Source organism: Equus przewalskii, unplaced genomic scaffold (genome assembly GCF_037783145.1).
Source record: "Equus przewalskii isolate Varuska unplaced genomic scaffold, EquPr2 ChrUn-7, whole genome shotgun sequence".
NCBI classification, from domain to species: domain Eukaryota; kingdom Metazoa; phylum Chordata; class Mammalia; order Perissodactyla; family Equidae; genus Equus; species Equus przewalskii.
In genome coordinates, this window is record NW_027228755.1 from 836224 (window position 1) to 859599 (window position 23376).

General features: G+C 37.4%; 1 protein-coding gene and 1 pseudogene across 1 annotated transcript in view; one reads left to right on the plus strand and one right to left on the minus strand.

The window, feature by feature from the left end:
• Window positions 1-23376, minus strand: part of LOC103541334 (T-cell surface glycoprotein CD1a-like) — a 546159-nt gene that overhangs the window by 458849 nt on the left and 63934 nt on the right. The window lies entirely within an intron of this gene.
• Window positions 2262-3003, plus strand: LOC103557018 (non-selective voltage-gated ion channel VDAC1-like; annotated as a pseudogene).

The following is a 23376-nucleotide window of genomic DNA, read 5'->3' on the forward strand; positions in this document are numbered from 1 at the left end:
TTTTGAGAAATTCTGTCCTTTAGACCAGCTCAGGAGGCATGAAAGTTCCACCTCAGATGGATGAAATTGAGGAGTACTAGACATGTAAATGCTTAGTGGTTTCCTCAGGCCCAGGCTGTTCTGTTTTCATATGATATCTGCTCTGAAAATACGCATGCTTTTGCTGAGTGGACAGATGTTATCTATCTTTTAAAGCTCTCCAATTCTCTACCCTTCAAATCAGAGGCTCAAAACTGGTGATCTATGACCTCTCTCTAGCTCACAGACCTGTTTTGTTTCACTAGCATGTTTTTCTTTTTAATTAAAAACTTTACATTTGTGGACAAAATGGCTCTAGGCTCTTTCTCCTAAACTTTTTCTTGGAAATACTAGATAAACAAGATGGAGGTTGGTGTATATCAAGACTTTATATAAAAACTACCATAAATACAAAAAAGACAGAAATATAGGGAAGCAGAAGCTGCTTAGAGAGGAAGAGGAGGATTGGAAATGAGGGAGTGCTTCTTGGATGACATCTCTTCTCTCCCTCATATTGCTCTGAGCTGACTCTTGCCCAACCCAGCTGGGCAATTCTACCACCAGAGCCAGTGGAGTAGCTATCAGGGCAGCACTAGAACCCAGCCATTATAGACAGCAGATAACAGTGGGTACAGGTATATTGCTGGGCTCCTTGGAATTCTTGTCTCCCCACTGCCCGCCACAGCCCAAGGACTGAGTGATTATCATTGAAAGAGGCAGAGAAATCCCTTGGAAGAGCAGCAACTAGTGTAGAAGTATAGACAATCCTCTAGTGGGTGGGCCAATAGGAAGTGATTGTGTCCAGTTAGAGCTCTGGAGATTTTCTGCCTACAAACAGTCCTCAACACTCCCTAGACACATCGAATTGTGCACAAGTTAAAGAATAGCCAAGTAGAGATCCTAAATATGAAAATTATAATAGTCAAAATAAAAATAACTGATGGGTGATTAATTAGCACATAGAATAATACTAAAGAAAAAAGTGATTTGGAAGATCAGGAAAACTCTCTTAAAAATACCAAAAAAGGGTAAAGAAATGGAAACTATAAAAGGAAAATTAAGAAATACGGATGATGGCAGTGAAAGTGTCAATATCTGTATAATGTATGTACGACAGATAAAAATAAAGAATAGGAAAAAACTCGTGGAAAAAATAATTACTAAGAATTTTACATAATCAGAAAAAGGTGAGGGGCCAGCCCGATGGTACAGCGGTTGATTTCGCATGTTCCACTTTGGTGCCCTGGGGTTTGCCAGTTTGGATCCTGGGTGCAGACCTACGCACCACTTGTCAAGCCATGCTGTGGTAGGCGTCCCACATATAAAGTAGAGGAAGATGGGCACAGATGCTAGCTCAGGGCCAGTCTTCCTCAGTAAAAAGAGGAGTATTGGCGGCAGATGTTAGCTCAGGGCTAATCTTCCTCAACAAAACAAAACAAGCAAACAAACAAACAAAAAACATTAAAAAAAGAAAAAGATGAACGATTTCACATTGAAAGTGTTATAATTTGCTAAGCTGAATAGACAGGAAAAACCTAAACATTAAAGTAAAATTTAAGAATATCAGACTAAGGGAAAATTCTGAAAAATTTAAGAGGATATACGTATTATCTGTAAGTCATAGAAATCAGACTGACTTCAGGCTTCTTAACAATAACAGTAAATGTAAGTCAATGGAAAATAATGTTTTCAAAGGGGAGTGTATAATCTTATATCTAGCTACATGAAGATAGATAATTTTATATCTAACTAGACTAAAAAGCCAAACCTATAATTTTATATCTAACTAGACTTTCATTTAACAACGAGAGTAAATAAAGATATTCTTTGGTATAACAAGCCTTGAGATTTTAACACACACACTTCCCCCTCTAAAAACACTCTTAGAGGAAGTGCTGCAGTGAGAAGAAAAATATATGCAAGCATACACCACAACATATGGAAAATAAGTTTGAGTAATCAAATAGCAAAATTTTGTTGTTCAAATAAGCAATAACAAAATAAATAGAAAGAAAAAATAAACTAATAAACTAAAAAACTCAAGAGTATGATCTCATAATTGAAGGGTGGGAGGGAGTTGTTTTGAAGAAAAATAAAAGGATGCTGTTACTCCTCCCAGTAAGTTAGTAATTACCACCAGAAAACAAAAACAGGACGTGTAACTTTCAGAGCAGCATAAGAATACTCAACCTCCAACTGGGCTGTAGCTACTGCTGAGCAGAAGAGATCTGTATCTCCCATGTATGCTGATCTTGGCAAATCTGCCAAAGATGTCTTCACCAAGGGCTATGGATTTGGCTTAATAAAAGTTGATTTGAAAATAAAATTTTAAAATGGACTGGAATTTACAAATTCAGGCTCAGCCAACACTGAGATCACCCAAGGGAAAAGCAGTTTGGACACCAGGTACAGATCGACTGAAAATGGTCTGACGTTTATGGAGAATCAGGACACGACAACATGTTAGGCACCGAGATTATCATGGAAGATCAACTTGTACGTGGACTGGCCTGATGTTTGATTCATCCTTCTCACCTAACAGTGTGGGGAAATAAAAGCTAATTTCAAGACAGGGTATAAGAGGGAGCATATCAACCTGGGCTGTGATGTGAATTTTGACATCTCTGGGCCTTCAATCGGGGTACTCTGTGCTGAGTTGTGAGGATTGGTTGGCAGGCTATCAAATGAATTTTGAGACCAACACGTCCCAAGTGACCCAGGGCAACTTTACAGTTAGCTAGAAGGCTGCTAAATTCTAGCTTCACACTAAGGTGAACAATGAGAAAGAGTTGGTGACTCCTTTTACCAGAAGGTGAACCAGAAGCTGGAGACGACTGTCCATCTCACCTGGACAGCAGGAAACAGTAACATTAGCTTAGGAATAGCAGCCAAGTATCAGATCAACCCTAACACCTGCTTCTCAACTAAAGTAAACCCAGCCTGATGGGTTTAGGATACATTCAGACCCTACAGCGAGGAATTTAGTATACATTTTAACATTGTATATCTGAAATGCCAGTATTGCTAAATATCATGTTAGACCTCCAGGTTAATGATGATTCAGCCCAAAGAAGTTATGCTCTCAGAGGTAAAGCGGAAATCCAATTCAAAAAGAGGGTCCTTTCAGGTAGCTATAGATTTGGAGGGAATTGATAGCCCCTCTCGGGATATCAGTTTTATTATATAGCAATGGCTGCAGGTGGAAGCTAACAATGTGTGGGCACTTTGTAAATTCATATTGAGTAAGTGAATGAAATTGTGAATTCCTGAGAATTGAAACTTGGTTTCCTTCCGCAACTGAAGGGTGACTCATTACTTAACGGTGTGTACAAAATCAACTGAAAGGGGTTTTTTCAGACAGATCTTCGTGACCTGTTTCCACCCCAGTCCATCACCTCTTTTACACCAAAAATAGTCTGCAAAGTGTGGTGGCTACTTCTTTTCTTCCGTGTTGGGGTAACAAGGGTGGATGTGATGAAGCCAATAATTGAGGACTTCATTTTCTCTTGTGTGGTTTTTTGCCCTTGCACCAGCGTATGAAATAGCTTCTGAGAATTCCAGCCATCAACTGGGAAGAATTTTTGTAGCTATAATCACATGGTTGCAACACTCAGAATCAAAATTGGACTAAATTATATTCTTAACCCTTGATTTAGTTTTTAGCAGTTTAATGGGTACATTTTTGAGTCTTCTATTTTGTGTGGAATTAGGTCACCCCCCTTTCAAATTCTGTAATTAACATCACTCAAAATAAAACTTGAATAAAATATTGAAACCTCAAAAAAATAGAAATAAAATTCAATTTATGTAACAAAAACTGGCAGGCAAGGGGGAAAAAAGACATAAAAAGAAAACATGGGTAAGCAGAAATGACAAAATAAAACAACAGAAATTAGATTCCACTAGCAAAGTACTTAAAGAATTGTAAATAATTTAAACTTAGCAATCAAAAATCATGGACTCTAAGATTGAATTCTTTTTAAAAACAACCAAAATGCACTCAGAAATATATTTGTAACACAAATGCTAAACAAACACAAATAATACTGTTTCAATTCAAATAAGTACTATTTAAATACTAATTCAAAATCCAACTAATTTTGCCTCCCATTTTACCATTAAAATGAATTTTGTGGTTGTAAAATTCTCCTTGTCCAAGGAGAGAATTCAGGGAGGTCTCCTGGTTTTATTTCTCACCCTTCGGTAGTAGGTAAGTTGCATATTTAATTCTCAGTTTATTAATTAGGATGTCACTGTCCCAGATATTAATCAAAATTCAAAACTTGAGTTAGCATCAAATCAACCCCCTTCTCTCAGCCTCAGTCTGTTTCATGCCGAAAGTCTACAGTGAAAAAGTAGTGTGGAATGTGTTTAGTTTCATCTCTTTTTCTCCATTTTGTCTCCCCAGGTAGCATCAAGAACTTTGGAGCCAGCACGTGGGAAGGCAAGATGAGAAAAAAGCAGGCTTCAGATCATATAGGCATATAGGTATTAAAAACTGTTGTCTTTCCTTCTTGGAAGCTCTAATTCACTAGTATTCTTTAATAATTTCTGTCTCTGCATGCAGTGCCAACCTAGTTTCATCTGGGGTCATTCTATATCTCAGGTGTTTCTCCTGAAAGACCTCACACAACCAGTCTGTCTATAGGGCTCCACGAACCATATAGATTCTGTGTCTTCCTGGCTCATTATCCTGCCCTCTCTCCTCAGACATTCTCTTTCTTGGTATCAGTCACTGTCCCCAAGATTTTCCTGTGTTTCTGGTTCCTGTGTGGTGCTTCCAGCCCTGGCCCCAAAGAGCCCACTTGTTGAGGTGGGGGAGCTACAGCCAGAGTACAGAAGTGGCAAGACCCTATTATGTAGGAAGCACTCTGGGTTAGGGCAAGAGAGAAAGGAGGAGCCTGGGGAAGGGATCATAGATGAAAGGTTTTCTGGCTGTTATGCCTTGCTGAAACTTAGTCTCTCCCCATAAACAATAGCTCCAAGGGCTGGGAAGGTAGTGCTGGAGATGTCTGTGACTCCTTGCCTTTCCACCAGTGAATCTTGGAGGTATCAACGAGGTTTATTCCCAGGTCTGGGGCACTGAAAAGGGCTTCTTGCTCTGTGCCTAGTTAAATGTACTCTATACACAAAGATAGGCACACAAAGAAACAAGACACCATGAGTAACAATCAGAAGAAATAACAAGAGACAAACCAAACCTTTGGTTAGGCTGATCAGGATGAAAAAAGAGAGAAGGCACAAATAACCAATATCTGGAATGAAAAACAAGCAATGATTACATATTCTGAACTTATTAAAAGTGAAATAAAAGGATATGACATAATTTTATTAAAAAATAAAAATTAGATGAAATAGCCATGTTCCTAGAAAAACTGATATTTTTTTTCCAGCAAGAAAAATAGAAAAATAAACTGAAAAGGACATTGGAAGAAATAGAATACCTAGATAGTATTGTAACTATTGAAATTGAATCAGTGATTTAAAACTTTCTGTAATGAAAACTCCAGGCTCAGATAGCCTTACTAGTAATTCTATCAAATATTTTGAAGAAAATAACAACAACTTTACACCAACACTTGCAAATATTTGAAATAGGTAATATACTTGGCAAGCATAATTTTTATCACATTTATTGCCCTTTGCTGTTAGGACTTGGGTACTTCTTTGCAGATTTTTGGGAATCCTATCTCATCACTCTTTATATTTTTGATAGTAGCTATTGGAGTTCCCAGAAGTTATCACCCACGTTCATGAAGCTGCTTCCTCAGGACCAACTATGCTCCTGTGGGTATTCTCATGGTACCACCAGTGGGCAGTGGTGCACAATTTTCCCAAAAGACTCAGAAAAAAATATTAATTAAATAATACCAATGTCATTTGGCATCCCAGGTTGAAAATTTGTTTCTAATTACATTTTCTATCCCAAATTAAGTCCAGTAAGCTGTTCAGAGGTTCTGCAGTGAGATTAAACAATAACACAAGATCCTTTAATAGTTAAATTACAACAATACTGAGATACTATAAATTTTACTGTAAATTCTTTCCCTTTTTAATATGCCTAGAAGGAAACCAAAGTTCAAAGATTAAATTCCCTTGTAAGAAAAATTCCAGACACATTAAAATAAAAATAAAGTTTTAAATCCAATTATCTTTTGTGAGTTAAAAATCTAAAGAAATTAAAGTAACGCTCTGCCCCCAATTTTTTATTCTGTTCAATCTCAGCCAAAAGGAGGTTCTCAATGTTTGGTTGGAGCTGACATTCTTTGAGCAATTACTGTCTGGACCGTGTCGCAGTAGACTTGAGTAATTTCTTTCAGGACCTTGGAGGTTGCATCGGGTCAATGCCAAGACTTTCATGAGCTACAGTTAGTGAGTTCAAAGAATTAATAAGACATAAAAAATTATCACAGTACAGGCCCCATACTCACTGGATTTTTTAAAAAGCCAATCTCCAACTCTAGAACAGTTCTGCTGAGCAGACTTACATTCCTAGAATCCACATTTAATGTCTCCAAAGACCATAACAGAGATCTAGCCACATGTGAGGAAGGGAGAGCAGATAAAGTAATTCTTTGTCTAGCTTCAGTAGGATGCCAATCAGTTGGTGCCAATTGAGGCCAGTTAACCCAGAGCCTTTGAACTTAAACTCAATCGTGAGAAACCTCCCAGCACAAGGTTAATCTTAACACGAGCATTTACTATTTTGGGGAGTGAGTGGAACAAACTCTTGTGCCTTTTTTCCCATTGAATCTATTCAAAACCTCTTCGTTTTCACTTCCCTTTTGAGTGAGGTGCTTCTGACACCTTGGCTCTGAACTGAGTGGAGCATCTCTTAAGTGACAGTGTCTGCACTCTCGAGTGAGCAGACCGGCTGCTGCTTGTCATAGAATTGCATTGGCCTAAGAAGCCTGCAACCTGGGAGACATTTTCACCTTGCCCCCTCATTTATTTCAGTTGGGAAATATATCTCAGCAGATTCTGGAAATGAAACTGCTGTATATGTTTCTGAAGCCTGTGCCCCAAAGGGCCTGGTGAGAACCACTCGTTCCCAAATATGCACCACAAGAAACTGAACTTCCTTCTCTTTTAAATTCAATAAATTTATCAGTCACATTCTCAAAGGATACAGGCATGAACTGCATGCCCATTTATAGTAATATACAATCTTGAAACCTACCCTATTAATTCTTTTTAAAGAATTATCTTATTGAGCTCATAATGGTTTATAATATTGTGTAATTTTGGGTGCACATTATTATTTATCAGTTTCTGTATAGACTGCATCATGCTCACCACCAACAGTCTAGTTTTAATCAGTCACCATATATGTGTGTCCCCTTACCCCTTTCGCCCACCCCCAACCCCCTTCACCTCTGGTAACCGCTAATCTGTTCTGTTTATCCACGTGTTTGTTTATCTTCCACATATGAACAAAAATCATGCCGTGTTTGTCTTTCTTTGTCTGGCTTATTTTGCTGAAGATAATACCCTCAAGGTCCATCCATGTTCTTGCAAATGGGACGATTTTATCTTTTTTATGGCTTGATAGTATTCCATTGTGTATATATGCCACATCCTCTTTATCCATTCATCAGCTGATGAGCACTTGGTTACTTCTACATCTTGGCTATTGTGAATAATGCTGCAGTGAACACAGGGGTGCATAAATCTCTTTGAATTATTGATTTTAAGTTCTTTAGACAAATATCCAGTAGTGGGATAGCTGGATCATAAGGTATTTCTAATTTTAATTTTTTTTTTCATGAGGAAGACCATTCCTGAGCTAACATCCATGCCAGTCTTCCTGTATTTTGCATGTGGGATGCCAGCAGAGCATGGATCGATGAGTGGTGTGCAGGTCTACGCCTGGGATCTGAACCTGTGGATCCCAGTCCACCAAAGCAGAGTGTGTGAACTTAATCACTGTGCCACTGGGCCAGTCCCTATTTTTAATTTTTTGAGAAATCTCCATACTGTTCTCCATAGTGGCTGCACTAGTTTACACTCCCACCAGCAGTGTATAAGGGTTCGCTCTTCTCCACATCTTCTCCAACATTTGTTATTTTTCGTCTTGGTAGTTATAGCTATTCTGACCAGTGTAAGGTGAAATCTCACTGTAGTTTTGATTTGCATTTCCCTAATAATTAGTGATGTTGAACATCTTTTCATGTGCCTGTTGGGCATGTGTATATCCTTTTTGGAACAATATTGCCTTTCTGAGTTATCGTTGTCACAAATTACTGTGTTTTTAATGTTGTGACTTTGTGACTAAATTGAAGTGTTTATAGTTATTTTTGATGCTTTCCTTCCCTTTGTGTTTTATATTATAATTGTTTGCTAACCTGTTCTGATAGAGAGCTGCAATTTTCTGATTTTGTCTTTCTGTTTATCTCCTCGCTCAAAGTTTTGCAAACCTTTCCCTTTATGTTTCATGTGAGAGGGCTTCCTTCATCATTTCTTGTAAGGCAGGTCTAGTGGCAATGAACCCCCTCAGCTTTTGTTCATCTGGGAAGGTTTTATTTTTTTGTGAGGAAGATTGGCCCTGAGCTAACATCTGTTCCCAATCTTCCTCTTTTTGCTTGAGGAAGATTGTCACTAAGCTAACATCCATTCCAATCTTCCTCTATTTTATGTGGGATGCTGCCAGAGTGTGGCTTGACGAGTGGTGCCAGGACTGTGCCTGGGATCCAAACCTGTGAACCAAAGGCTACCAAAGCAGAGTGTGCAAACTTACCCACTTGCCACCGGGCCAGCCCCATATCTGGGAATGCTTGTATTTCTCCATTGTATCTGAAGGATAGTTTCACTGGATAGAGAATTCCTGGCTGAAAGTTTTTGTTTTTCAGTATTTTGAATATATCATTCCATTCTCTCCTAGCTTGTAAGGTTTCTGCTGAGAAATCCACTGAAAGCTTCATACAGGTTCCTTTGTAAGTTATTTTCTTCTCTCTTGCTGCCCTTAATATTTTTTCTTTGTCATTGACTTTTGCCAATTTTACTGATGTATGCCTTGGAGAAGGTCTTTTTGCAGTGATGTAATTAGTTCTATTGACTTAATATACTTTTATGTCCAGTTCCTTCCCCACGTTTGTGAAGTTCTCAGCTATTGTTTCTTTGAACAAACTCTCTTCTCCTCTCTCCCTCTTTTCTCCCTCTGGAATACCTATAATCCTTATATTGCTTTTCTAATTGAATTGGATATTTCTCAAAGAGTTCCTTCTTTTTTAGAAAATCTCTTCTCTTCCACCTGTAGTGTTTCTATATTTGTATCTACTAATTCACTAATTCTGTCCTCTGTAATGTCACTTCTATTTTTTATGGTTTCTTGATTAGTTTTGATCTCATTAATTGTGCTCTTTATATCCAGAATTTTTGTATAGCTTTTTTTTTTTTTTTTTAAGAGCTTCAGTCTCTTTGGTGAAGTATTCCTTCTGCTCATTAATTTTATTCCTGAGCTCGTTGAACTGTCTTTCTCAGTTTTCTTGTAATTCATTGAGTTTCTTCATGACAACTATTTCGAATTCCCTGTCATTTACATTGTTGCCTTCTATGAATTCAGGATTGGTTTCTGGAGACTTGTCATTTTCCTTCTGCTCTTAAGTGTTACTGTAATTCTTCATGGTATTTGACGAATTGATCCCCTGCTGGTGCATTTGTGGTAGTATCAGGTGACAGATTGCACCTGCTACCACTAGGGGAGGCAGGAGCTGTGTTTTCTGATCCTTCCCCATCTACTGGTAGTTTTCTGGTAGGGCTGCTCTGTGTTTGTGTGGGCCAGCTGCAGGTGCTCAGCGGGTTGCACTCTTGCAAGCCTGCACTCTGTGCTCACTAGGCTGGTCATGCACACGCAGCCAAGACCTCTGTGCTCAGAGGGCAGGTTGCTTTTATTTGGGCAGGACCGTTGCGCTCAGCAGGGACAAGCTGAGCTGCTGCTCTAGGCAGGAGGGGAACTTTATTTTGAGTGGGCTGGCATTGTGCTTACAGGTGGTTTGGCTGAGATGCTGTGCTTGGTGGGTGGGGTGCATTTGCATGGGCTGAGCCTCTACCCCTTGGTGGGGAATGTTCCCACAGATTGGGCCACCTCAGTATCTGGGTGATCCTGTGGTTCAAGCTAGCACTCAGAATGCATTTGTTCATGGGCTGGGCTGCTCCTGCTTCCACTTACAGTGGTGCCAACTGCTGTATGAGGACCCACAACCTGGATCGCTGCCCCTAGGGATGGTGAGGGAACTGCTCACCTAGTTCCACTGCTTCTCAGGGATCCAATCTACCCACTTTCAGATGCATGGCTGTATGCATCTCTCAGGCATCCTGTTGTGTTGTGGAGGGAATCCTCTGTTGGTTAATGAATGTCTGTTTGGTTGTAACTTAGAGTGGAGAGATAAAGGCAACAACTCACTCTGCCATGATGCTGGTGTCACTTGGGTGATTATTACTAATGATTTATTTTTGGTCACCAAGTTTGAAAACTGAAAAACACATTCTAATCAGTGCAAGGAAAAAGATCCTAAAGACTTCTTAAAATACCAGCAGCAACCCTGTCAGTCTGGAGACCCTTGTAGATGCTGAGGGACAAGCAAGACACTTAAGCTGTGGCCTCCCTCAGGCACAACAAAGTGGTAATGGCCTCTCATTCTTCAGGCACCAGAAATGAGAAATCCAAGAGGAAGGAGGACAGGCAATGGCAGCCAAAAGAGTAGAGTCCACAGGAAGGAAACCCTCTAAGTCTGGCTTCCCTGTCTGCATCCCACTTGGCTGTCCATGTCCTGCCATAAGTAGAACTGTCCCTTGCTGTCCTTATGTCTCCCTGGTGTGCTCTGCCCTGGAAATTCAACCTGTGCTTTTCTGGAAACATCCTTACACAGAGGCATTACTGTGCAGAGGCTAAGAGCATGTGTCTAGGAGGCAGGTAGATCTGGTTACAATTCCAGTTCAATCACTTAATAGCCATGTGACCTTGAGTGAGATACTTTGACCCTTTGGCACAGTTTTTTTGAACAAGATTGATACCTTTTTTGCTAGAATGATCAGTTTTCACTCCTGCGTTTTATTAAATACATATTTAACTTTTTATTCTTGCTTAATCCACTTTAATGTTCCTCTTTTAAGTGGGAAATCAAAAATGACAGCAAAGCAAGTAATTTATAGGGTGACTTCTTGGATAAGCACCAAGCAGTGGAGGCCAGCTTACTTCCTAATGATAATTAGTCTTAGTTCTTCTGTGCCCTAAAGCTGATTCCCTGGACATCCCTGATCCTAAAACTAGTCCTTATGAAAGATGTATTCCCATGTGAGAAAGCCCCTATTCTGGTAACATAAGGATAAATAGTTTAGTACAAATAGTTCTTCAGGGGAAGAGAGCAAGAGGAGCCATCTGAGGAGTTGGCCCCAGTTTGGGAAGTTTCCCAGGGGTTACTAGACATTGCTGCACTATGCTGCCTCACCATGGAATACATTATCCTAATGCTAAAATAAGAGGTCTGTAATGAGTCACATGCACAATTTACTCCTGTGTGCTTCCTACTTAGCCAAGAGGATATCGTACTGCCAGTTCTAATGTTAAGCTCCAATCCTCTCCCACCAGGAAATAGTGCTTTTCCTTAGTCTCTGTGACCAAGAGGACTGTTTCTGTTTTACCCAGTCCTAACTCCTCGTCTTCAGGGTCTGTGGATCCTCTTCTGTATGTCCATATAATTTGTTCCATGTTGTCTGTACAGGGGTATTTTATTTTTTTTCTCAGGATCCTCCCTTCTCTTTTGTCAACTGAAATATGCCATCTCTTTTTGAAAAAAGATTGGACAAGGAAAAGGGAGATGATAGTTATCTAATCTATTTCTTGTATTGTAATTTTGTTAATAGACCCAATACTGTATTTTATAGCATTTTTTTCCCTCCAGGATCCAATGAGTATGCAGTCTATAATCATTTAGCTGTTATGTCTGCTTAGTCTCCTTCAATCTAAAACATTTCTACAGCTTTTCTTTTCTTTCTTTTCATATTCTGGGCATTTTAAGGAACTATTCTTCACTTGCTTCTTTTTTTTTTAAGAATATTTCTCATTTTGGATATGTGTGATGTTTCACATGAATTCCAAGCCAGAAAACTATGTAAGTGATGCTGTATCTTCAGGATGCCACACGTTGTGGCTCATGATGTTCATCTGTCCTTCATTGATGATGTTTTCATTATCCAGTCAAAATGTTCTCCAATTTCTTCTCTCTATAGTTACATTTTCCCCTTTCACTTAATATGCAGTTTATGGGGAGACACTTCAAGAATATTTAAGCAACTATTCTGCTCCCCATATTAAAATTTCACCCAAGATTTATTCCATTGATTGCCTGAAAAAATCTTCATCAAGATGTAGCAAAATGAGGATTTTCCAACTCTGGCACTCCCTGAACATTTGTCACTTGGCATTTATCATTCTACAATAAGTGACACCTCCCTTCTCCCCAAATGAACTTTAGTATTCACTTGTCTAGTTCAATGACAGACATCCTAACCAAATATAAGGCTATCTTTCCACTTGCTCAAGTCTACTTTTGTGACTTCATTTTTATTCACATAGATTTTGAACAGTTCTTGTTTATTCCTAAGTATTTCATGTTCTTATTACTGTTTAATTTTTTTATCTGTTATTTATCCTAACATAATTCTAACACATTGTCATTGTTTTGGTATACAAATGTTATTGATTTTAAGATTAACTTTATACCTTATTACCTTCTTGAAAGATTTTATTGTTTGAGTTAGTTTTATCATTTATTCTCCAGTATTTACCAGATGTACTACACGTTTATCTATAAATATCAATAGTTCTGTTTCTTATTTTCTTCTTTTACCTCTAACTGTCTCCTCTATTTGAACTGCATTTGATGATACATCCAGAGCAATTTTAAATAGGTGGAAATAATGGGTATTTTTGCCTTGTTTCTGACTTGAGTGGGATTACTTCTTACATTTCGCCATTAAATGAGATCCTAGCTTTAGAATTTAGGTAAACATATTTTAACATGTTAAGGAAGTATCTGTAAATCCTTATTTTCTAAAGAGATTTCTATGAAGAATGGCTGTTGAATTTCGTCACTTTTTCAGTATCTAGGAAGGTATTCATATTTATCTCCTTAAGCCTATTAATATTGTGAACTACCTTAACATATTTTCTAATATCAAACCATCCTAAAATTCTTGGTACAAACCCCACTGGGTTATGGTGTATATAGACCACTAATTTTGATTGTCTAAGCCCGTGCTGTGCCCCTAAATAGGTTTCCTTAATGACTTTATTCTAAATTTAGACCTTATGTAAGATAGTCATTCTCATGTTTAAAAAACTGTTCTGGTTACTCCAGAGCTAACTGTTTAATACAGGAGCCCATGAGAAGAAATAAAAGAGCAAATAGGAATCTTATTGAGGATTGAGACATGTTACAGGTTGTTATCTTATGGAAATATCTTGCTTCTCCAATGAAAGAATTGAATACAAGTGGCTAAATCTATACTCTGTAATAAAACGTATATACAGTAACCCAAATATGCTTCTTACTTAGTAACTAAGAATACAATAGACTAGTTTCCGGTGCTTAATTTCAGTCTTTCCTTGCTAAGAAAATAGTGTTTCTCCCTAATCAGTTTCATCAATAAAATACTTTCTGTTTTGATCCTATATGAATTCCACTTCTTCCAGATTCTTCTGCGTATTTACACCACTCTTCATTTTAAAGAATGAAAGTTTAGTTGAGACGTATATTATTTTTAGCAGTTTAAAAAAATTTTATCATTGAAAGAAATACAAACATTTCATTTTTTAAATTTTTTAAACAATTTTATTAAGTTATGACTGACATACAAAAAGCTGTACATAGTTAATATATACCACTTGATAAGTTTGGAGATAAGTATATACCTGTGAAACCATTCACATCAAGGCCATAAACTTATCCATCACCTCTAAAAATTGTCTCCTGCCCACTTTATATATTTATTATTTACTTGTTTTTTTTTTTTTTGTGGTAAGAGCACATAACATAAGATTTACCCATTTAGCAAAATTTTAAGTATACAATACAACTGTATTTTAAGTATACAGTACAATAGGACTATAGGCCCTATGTTGTATAGTATATTGCCAGAACTTATTCATCTTGCATAAGTTAAACTTTGTGCCCTTTGACTGACATCTCTCTATTTTCCCTTCTCCTGTATCCTGGTAACCACTATTCTGCTCTTTGGTTTTGTGAGTTTTACTATTTTAGATTTTGCATAAAAGTGGGATACGCAGTATTTGTCTTCCTGTGTCTGGACTATTTCACTTATTATCATGTTCTCCTGGTCTATCCATCATGTTACAAAGGGCTGTATTTCCTTCTTTTTTAAGACTGAACAATATTCCATTGTATATATATACATTTTCTTCATCCAATCATCTGTCACTGGGCATTTAGATTGTTTCCATTATCTTGGCTACTGTGAATAATGCTGCTATGAACATGACAGTGCAGAATTCTTCAAGAACCTAATTTCAATTCCTTATATATATTCTCAGAAGTGGAATTAGTGTACTAAATGATATTTTTGTATTTAATGTTTTGAGAAAACTTCATATCATTTTCCATGGTGGCTGCACCATTTCGTGTTCCCACCAACATTGTACAAAGGTTCCCATTTCTCTACACTCTCACCAACATTTGTTGTCTTTATTTATAACCATACTGACAGGTGTAAGGTGACATCATATTGTGATTTTGATTTTCATTTCCCTCATCATTAGTGATGTTGATCATCTTTTTATACATCTCTTCGTAATTTATATGTTTTCTTTGGAGAAATATCTATTCAAATTCTTGGCCCATGTTTCAACTGGGTTATTTTTTACTTTTAAGTTTTAGGACTTTCTTATATATTTTGGAGATTAACCACTTTTCAAATATATGGTTTGTAAATATATTCTCCATTCCATAGGTTGCATTTTCATTTTGTTGACTGACTCCTCTGCTGTACAGATGCTTTTCAGTTTGATGTAGTTCAACTTGTTTATTTTGGTTTTTGTTGCCTATGCTTTTGGTGTCATATCCATGAAATTATTTCCAAGATCAATGTCATGAAGATTTCCCCTATGTTTTCTTCTAGGAGTTGTACAGGTTTGGGTCTTATGTTTAAGTCTTTGATCCATTTTGAGTTGATTTTTGTGTATGGTGTAAGATAAGTGCCCAATTTCATTCTTTTGCATGTGGATATCCAATTTTCCCAACACCTTTTGTTGAAGAGACTAAACTTTCCCATTGTGTATTCTTCCATCTTTGTTGAGATCAGTTGACTGTGTATGTGTGGATTTCTTTTTGGCCTTTCTATCCTGTTCCATTGGTCTATATATCTGTCTTCAAGCCAGTAATATATTGTTTTAATTACTGTAGTTTTATAATATATTTTGAAATTAGGTAGTATGATACCTCCAGTTTTGTTCCTCTTTCTCAAAATCACTTTGGCAATTTGTGGTCTTTTTAGTTCCATAAGAATTTTAGAATTGTTTTTTTCTATTTCTGTAAAAAATGTCATTGGGATTCTGATAGGGATTGCATTGAATCTGTAGATTGCTTGGGGTAGTGTGAACATTTTAACAATATTAAGTCTTCCAATTCATGGACACGTGATGTCTTTCCATTTGTTTGTGTCTTGTTTAATTTACTTCAGCAATGCTTTGTATACAAAGCATTTCAGTATACAAGTTTTCAATATACAAGTCTTTCACCTCCTTAGTTAAGTTTATTTCTAGGTATTTTCTTCCTTTTGATGCTATTATAAATTTGATTGTTTTCTTAATTACCTTTTCAGATAGTTTATTATTAGAATATGGAAATGTAACTGATTTTTGTATGTTGATTTTGTATACTATAACTTTACTGAATTGGTTTGTTAATTCTAACATCTGTGTTGATGACTAATGTATCCCCAGTGTCCACAGAAGTGCCTGGTACATAGTAAATGATAAGTCAATATTTGTGGAATTAAACTATCATTTCAGATATGCATTGGTCTATCTGTAAGATAAATTTCCATAAGTGGAATTGTTGGGGTAAATATATTCCAAAATGAATATTAGAACATTTTAATAGATAAAACTATCCATGGAGCTGATATAATGTATGAAAATACCCTTTTCTCCACAGTTTTAGGAAAAGATTTTATTATCTTTGCAAATCTGATAGTATTTCAGTGTAGGTTAATTTACATTTCTCTTAATACGAGTGAGACTGAGTGCCACAGATACTTTTATTTTTTTAAATTGTCTTTTACTCTTTGTTGTTAATTGGATCATTGTTCTCCATTCTCCATCCTTACCTGAATTAAAATTATATATCCTCAGCTTTTTCCTTTTGACTTTTCTTTAACTCCCATTAGACTGAGTAATATATATTTTCCCACCCATTGGTGTGCTTGTCAGCTGACTTGTTTTGGTTAATGGAATCGGGATGGGAGTGACAGTGTGCCAGTTTTTGAATCAAAGTTTTAACGGACATTGTGTTTACATTGGTCCTTTTACGCCTCTGTGATCCACCGTGAGAAGGGCATACCTCTGTACAGCTGCTGGTCCAAGGAGAACAAGGAAATATTTAGAGCAGGCCTTAATGCAGCTGACGTCCTCAAGCCCAGTTCAGTTCATCCTGTAGTCACACCCACCAGACCCCCATGCGTGTGAGCAAGAAAATAAATGTTTGTGTTTAAAAACAACTCAGATTTTGACTTTATTGCTATGAAACCAAAATTAACTAAATATCCTTTACTCATTTTTAGATGGGGTAATTGCTCTTTTTCTTATTGATTTCTAAGAATTTTTATAAATTAGGGAATTTAGGTTTGGTGATATAAATAGAATTCTTTTTTTGCCCTATTTGCCGTCTCTCTTTTTACTTTGTTTATGGTCATACTTGACCTGTAGAAATTTAAAAGAGTATTTTGTGGCTGTAGAGTTTTGTATCTTATCTAGAAATGTTTTTTTTTTTTTTTTTAAGATTTTATTTTTTCCTTTTTCTCCCCAAAGCCCCCCGGTACATAGTTGTGTATTCTTCGTTGTGGGTTCTTCTAGTTGTGGCATGTGGGACGCTGCCTCAGCGTGGTCTGATGAGCAGTGCCATGTCCGCGCCCAGGATTCGAACCAATGAAACACTGGGCCGCCTGCAGCGGAGCGCACGAACTTAACCACTCGGCCACGGGGCCAGCCCCTAGAAATGTTTTTTTTTAACATATAGATTATAAAAGAATGCTTTCAAAGTTTCTTTTAGTAATTTTACTTTTTATATTTAAATATTTAGATATATTTGGGATTTTTCTGGTATAAGTTATACGATTTGGACCCAATTTTATTCTTTCTATGTCTACACTAGAGAACCAAATCTGATTAATTGAATAATCCATTTTCCCCCAATAATATCTTTATCATGTACTACATTCACGTGTATTTGATTTTTAAGAAATTTCCAATTTGTGATACTTATTTATACATCAATACAGTTATGTTTTAATGATTAAGAATATGTAACAGCTTCTTTAGATTGAAGTCTTATTGATGAACAATAAAATGCACAGATCTCAAATGTTCAGTCTGATGTATTTTGACAATTCTATCTACTCATGTGTCCACCCATCCCCAATATGGAACATATCCATCACCAAGGATTTCCCTTATACTTCTTTCTGACCAGTATACGTTCCTCACCCTGGAACAATCTCTTTCTCATTGTTACCAATACAAATTAGTTTTGCCTGATGTCAGATATCATATAAATTAATCCATACAGAATGTTCTATTTTGTTAAGGTTTGTTTTCATTCGACATAACGTTTTTGAGAATAATGCATGCTTTCTCATATATTAGTGGTTTGTATTTTTTAAATTGCTGAGTATGTCACTGTTATATGAATATATTACAATTTATTGATTCATTTTCTTGTTGATGAACATTTGGATATTTTCTAGTTTTTGGTTATTATGAAAATGTCATTATAAGCATTGTTCTACAAGTCTTTTTGTGGACATATATTTTTATGAGATGTGGGATAAATATCTAGAAAGGGAATTCATGGGTTACAAGTAGTTTATGTTTAAATTTAGAAACTGCTAAATAGTCCTTTATATAATAGTATAAAATAGTATCATTATAGACTATCACTGGCAAGACATGAGAGTTCTGGCTGTTCTACATCCTAATACTTAATGTTGTCAGTTTTTTAAATTACACTTATTCTGGTGGGTATTGTGTTGTACGTTTTTAGTTCACATTTCCCTGATGATTAATGATGTTAAGCACCTTTTCATGTGCATATTGGCCATTCAAACATCTTCTTTTTTGAAGCGCCTTCTCAAAGGTTTTGCTAGATTTTAATTGATTGTTCATCTTTTTATTATTTTGTAGAAATTTTCTGCATAGTCTAGTTACAAATATTTTTTCCTATTCCAATCTGTCTACTTTTTCTTGTTTATTTTTACAAGAAAAATGATAATTTTGACAAAGTCCGATTTATTAAATGTTTTTTAATAATTAGAGCTTTTTGTGTTCTGAGAAATCTCTAAGCAGACCTTAGGTCATCACGATATTTTTCTGTGTTTTCTTCTAGAAGCTTTACAGAACTGCGTTTTATGTTTAGGGCTGTGATACGTCTCAATTTTCTATTTATTTAGACAGAGTGGACATCTTAACAGTGTAGAGTCTGCCCATCTATGGACATGATGTAATTCTCCATTTATTTAGGTGTTTAATTCGTCTCAGGGATGCTTTGTAGCTTTCTGTGTAGAGGTTTTGTACATATTTCATTAGAATATTTACTAGATATTTGATGTATTTTGATGCTATTGTAAATGGTATGGTTTTGAAATTTTATTTCTATTTTTTGGTTCCTAGTATATTAAAAGAGAATTGACTTTGTATTTTAAACTTGAATCCTCTAGTCTTGCCAAATTATTAGTTCTAATAGTTTTCTCTTCCCTTTGTAGTTAACGTAGGTTTTCTGTGGACATAACCATGTTATCTACCAACAATAGTTTTTTTCTTTATTTTCCAATTTAGATGCCTCATCATTTTTGTCTTATCCTATTACACTGGGTAGGACAGATGGTACAATGTAGAATAAAGGCCATGAAGGTAGACTTCCTTGACTTTTTCCTAATCCTAGAATGTTAATTACAGGCTCTTCATAGTTATCCTTTATCAACTTAAGGAAATTTCTTTTCATTTCTCATTTACTGAGACTTTTTTGCTTTGTTTTTAATCATGAATTGTGATTGAGTGGAGCTATTGAGGGGATTCTGCTCTCTGGTCCTTATTCTACTAGAGTTTGTGGGAGTAAAGATTGCTTGAGTTTTGTTCCAGGATCCTCATATGGGTCATCCATGTGAGAGATCTGACTGGTCGAGAGACATGAACAGGTTTTAGCAGAGGGAAGTTTCAGGAGTTTTGCTTGTTTGATACATCAGCTGTATTATTTGTGAATTTTACAATAAGAAAACTGAGTTCCAAAGAGCTTATCTAACTGATTTAAGGTCATCCAGTAAAGTAATATGTTGATACAGTAGCTGTTAACATTTGACACAATGTCTTAAGAAGAAACAGTGTAGAAGTAAGACTGTAATATACTCAGAGAAGATTGTTAGAGTGGACATTGGTGGTCACTGCCCCACCAATCTAAACCAATGATTCCTGACCCAGTGCCCTCCGCTTTATATAGGATCGTGCCATTACTTTGGGCAGTTAATGCTAAGTAGGGGAAGAGCCACTTACAGTTGTGTTTTGTAACAGGATGTGGGGGTAAAGTACCACAATGTGCTGGAGCCTCTGCGGCATTGTGTGACTTGTGCCTGGTCGCTGCATCTCTTAGGCCTTCAGTTCCCATTTGAAGAAAAAGGGCCTGAATCAGAGACCAAGAGTCCTTAATGGATGATTCGCAGGCTAAGATCCACCAACAAATCTCTTTCAAAGGAGTAAAGGACAGTCATGCATAAGCCACGAGGAGGGCTCTCCGCCTCAAAAATCTCTTCAATTCTTCCCCTCTCTCCTCTTCCCCCACTTCCAAAATGTCAACAGCACTTTCTTTCCTTCAAGGCTGAACTTGCTCCTCCTTCATATAGTGGGATAAAGCCCCTGGACCAGTTGGTTCGTAAGCTTCCTTCCAGCTCCAATATTCTGAGTATGTGGAAGAATTTTCCCTTTGGTCCTGTTAGGAGTTTTGTACTGCACAGGTTTGCTTATCTTAGGGTAATAAAATTACCCACATAATGGGGATATTGTGAGGTTCACATGAGTTAATTCATGTAGGGCTCTTAAGACAGTGTCTGGCATCTGTTAAGGGCTCTGCAAATGTGAGCTATTTCCATTACTATTTCTTTCACTGTGACAGACATATATTGACCAGAGTTGTTGAAGATTTAGCACAACTGCAGGGGTAGTAATCCAGAAGAAGCAAATCTACAGGAGTGTGTGGGACCTGGTCAGTTCTTAGGAACAGCCTTCTGGATCTCAGCCTTCACAGCTGGGTCCTGCCCTGGGTGTGGCTCTTATGTTGGTGTGCCTCAGTCTGAGTGAGACTCAGGCCTTGAATGGACTTTAGTAGCTCAGTTGTTAATATCAGGGCCTCCAAGATTGGACAGAACTTGGTCAGATCTGAAGTCCATATTGCTTGCTGAATTACCCCAGTGCAGGTAGCATAGAGACTTTGCAATGCCACATTATTGAGGCAAAAGGACTACCCTATTGCTACTGGCAGCCACAGAAACATTCTCATTACTTCCCTTGTATCTACAATTCAAATCATGCTCTAATGGAATGAAAATGTTTAGAATTTCTTTAGGTAGAAATTTCTTCCAAAATTTCCCAGTAGCCAGTTGCTTTTTTAAATTGCAGGAACGTGTAAATCTTGTTGCTATTCTCATTTACCCAATAGAGAAGACAGTGTTCACTGCTTGCTGCTCTCACCAAAACCACGCTGACTTTCAGATCAGACATCTGTGGGCCTCCAAAGATAGTGTATCTCCTGAGAGTGAATCAGGCTCATGCCTTTCCTTCCATGAATAAGTGATATGCAGGGTCCTAACTGCGGAAGTGTGCAGTCAGACAATTTTGTCTCCAGGGCCCCACTGTTATGAGTTGAGTTATATCTCCCTAAACCCACAGTGCCTGTGAATGTGACCTTATTTGGAAGAAATGAATTTGCAGATGCAGTCAAGTTAAGATTAGGTCATTAGAGTGGACCCTAAGTCAACATGACTGGTGTCCTTATAAAGAGGAGAGATTTGGATACAGATCTATAAGGAGAATGACATGCAAAATGGAGGCAGAGATTGGAGTGAGGTATCTGCAAGCCAAGGAATACCAAGGCAATAAATTTCTCTTGTTTTAAGCCACCCGGTTAGTGGTAATTTCTTATGGCAGCTCTTGGAAATTAATAAACCCACCCTCTTTCGGAGCTCTTCTCTGACTCAAATCCTCAGAAAGGAATGGAAACTGAAACTCATTTACACTGAGGTATACATAACCAAAAAATAGCTTAAAGTGTTAGCTCTCCCAGGACCACTTGCTGTCTTCTGAGGATTACATCCTTAAGCTAAAGGAGTCAATGGAGCAGTGAACACGGTGCCTGGTTCAGAGTCAATAGTCCTCTCTTGGCTTCTCAGTTTTTCCACCCAACAATTTCATATAATCTCAAAGACACCTTCCAGATCTGGCATTTGTTGATTCTTTTGAGGCCAGAAGTGGAACACCAATAGTGTAACTTCAGATTTTACCTTGGTGGTGGGAATGAATTTGCTATACCTAGAGAATCAACAGGAATCATTCTCTCTGTTGCTTTCCATCTCTAGCCCTCATTGTCCCTCTCAAGACTCTTATAATATTCTCTGAGGATTTTACTCCTCTTGGCCCACCTCTCAAGCCAGTCAGAGTTATCTTCTGGCTTTATTCACACTCCTTACTCTTTAACTTTTCCATCATTCCCAAGTGATGACAAATCAATGACCGGTCTCCTTACCCAAGGACTCAACAGGCCTTACACCCTCAGCTTTCTTTGTCTCTCCAGACTCCTATCCCATCACATTCTTTTACACACCCTCCACTGGCATCACATGGCTTACCTCCTCATCCCTAAACATACTTAGGCTTCTGCCCTACCACGATACTGATGAAGCTCTTCCCTTAGTATGGAGCACCCTGCCCTTGTGTTCTCCCATTGTTACTTTACTTATCCTTCAAAGACAACCTAATCAGACTTAATTGCATCTTTCTCTGTTCTTCTTGCATATGTTATAATCTGTGTTCTAACATTTCTTTTAAGATAATCTATTATTTATGAATCAGTCTCACCCATTTTCTGTAATCTCTTTGAGAGAAGATACTCTATTATATTCATCTTTGTTCCTTCAAATTACCTACTGTAGTGCTTGGTATATAATATGGTTAAATTAATCTATGCTGATATGCACTGAATTTGCCAAATGGAATCATCTTTTCTATGTAGCCAGATGAAATGTTCTCATTGACCCTGAAAACTGTCTTTTACTTTATTTCATATTGAGCTACAATTTTTGCCAATTAGTAAGTAGCGCTAAACACGAGCAAGTCATAGAGAAGTTATAAATATCACAGATTTACAGATCTCACTATTTTTGTACCTAATCTCTACTTCTTGATTTCTCCCTGAAATTTTTTTTTTTTAAGATTTTATTTTTTCCTTTTTCTCCCCAAAGCCCCCCCGGTACATAGTTGTATATTCTTCGTTGTGGGTCCTTCTAGTTGTGGTATGTGGGACGCCGCCTCAGCGTGGTTCGATAAGCAGTGTCATGTCCGTGCCCAGGATTCGAACCAACGAAACACTGGGCCGCCTGCAGCAGAGCACGCGAACTTAACCACTTGGCCACGGGGCCAGCCCCTCTCCCTGAAATTTTAAATGGGGAATACCAGCCCATCTTGTCTTTATCATGAGTCTGTGCTCACCAAGCTTCATTGTGACTATTTTATTAGATACCTTCAAAGCCTGTAGTAGGAAAACTGTGAAAAGGAATATTGTCCGTGTGCTTATTTGGGGGAGCACCTAGAAAGATGTGATTTATGGAGACTGCACCTGATACAAAGCTAGTCAGGGGAAAGGATCAAATGAAATTTGGAGCCTGAAGAACATGAAAAGTAAGGTTGCATGGAGCCATTTTGGAGTTGGGAAGGGGCCTAGGTCTGCTAGTAGATGAGCTCATATAAGCACCCTACATTCACATCTCTCTTTACTCTTAAACCTCAGGAAAATCCAGCAAGACAAACTGATCCTTCATGTTAAGGTACCAGGTATTGAAGCCTAGGCACTAAACAGATAATGGCAA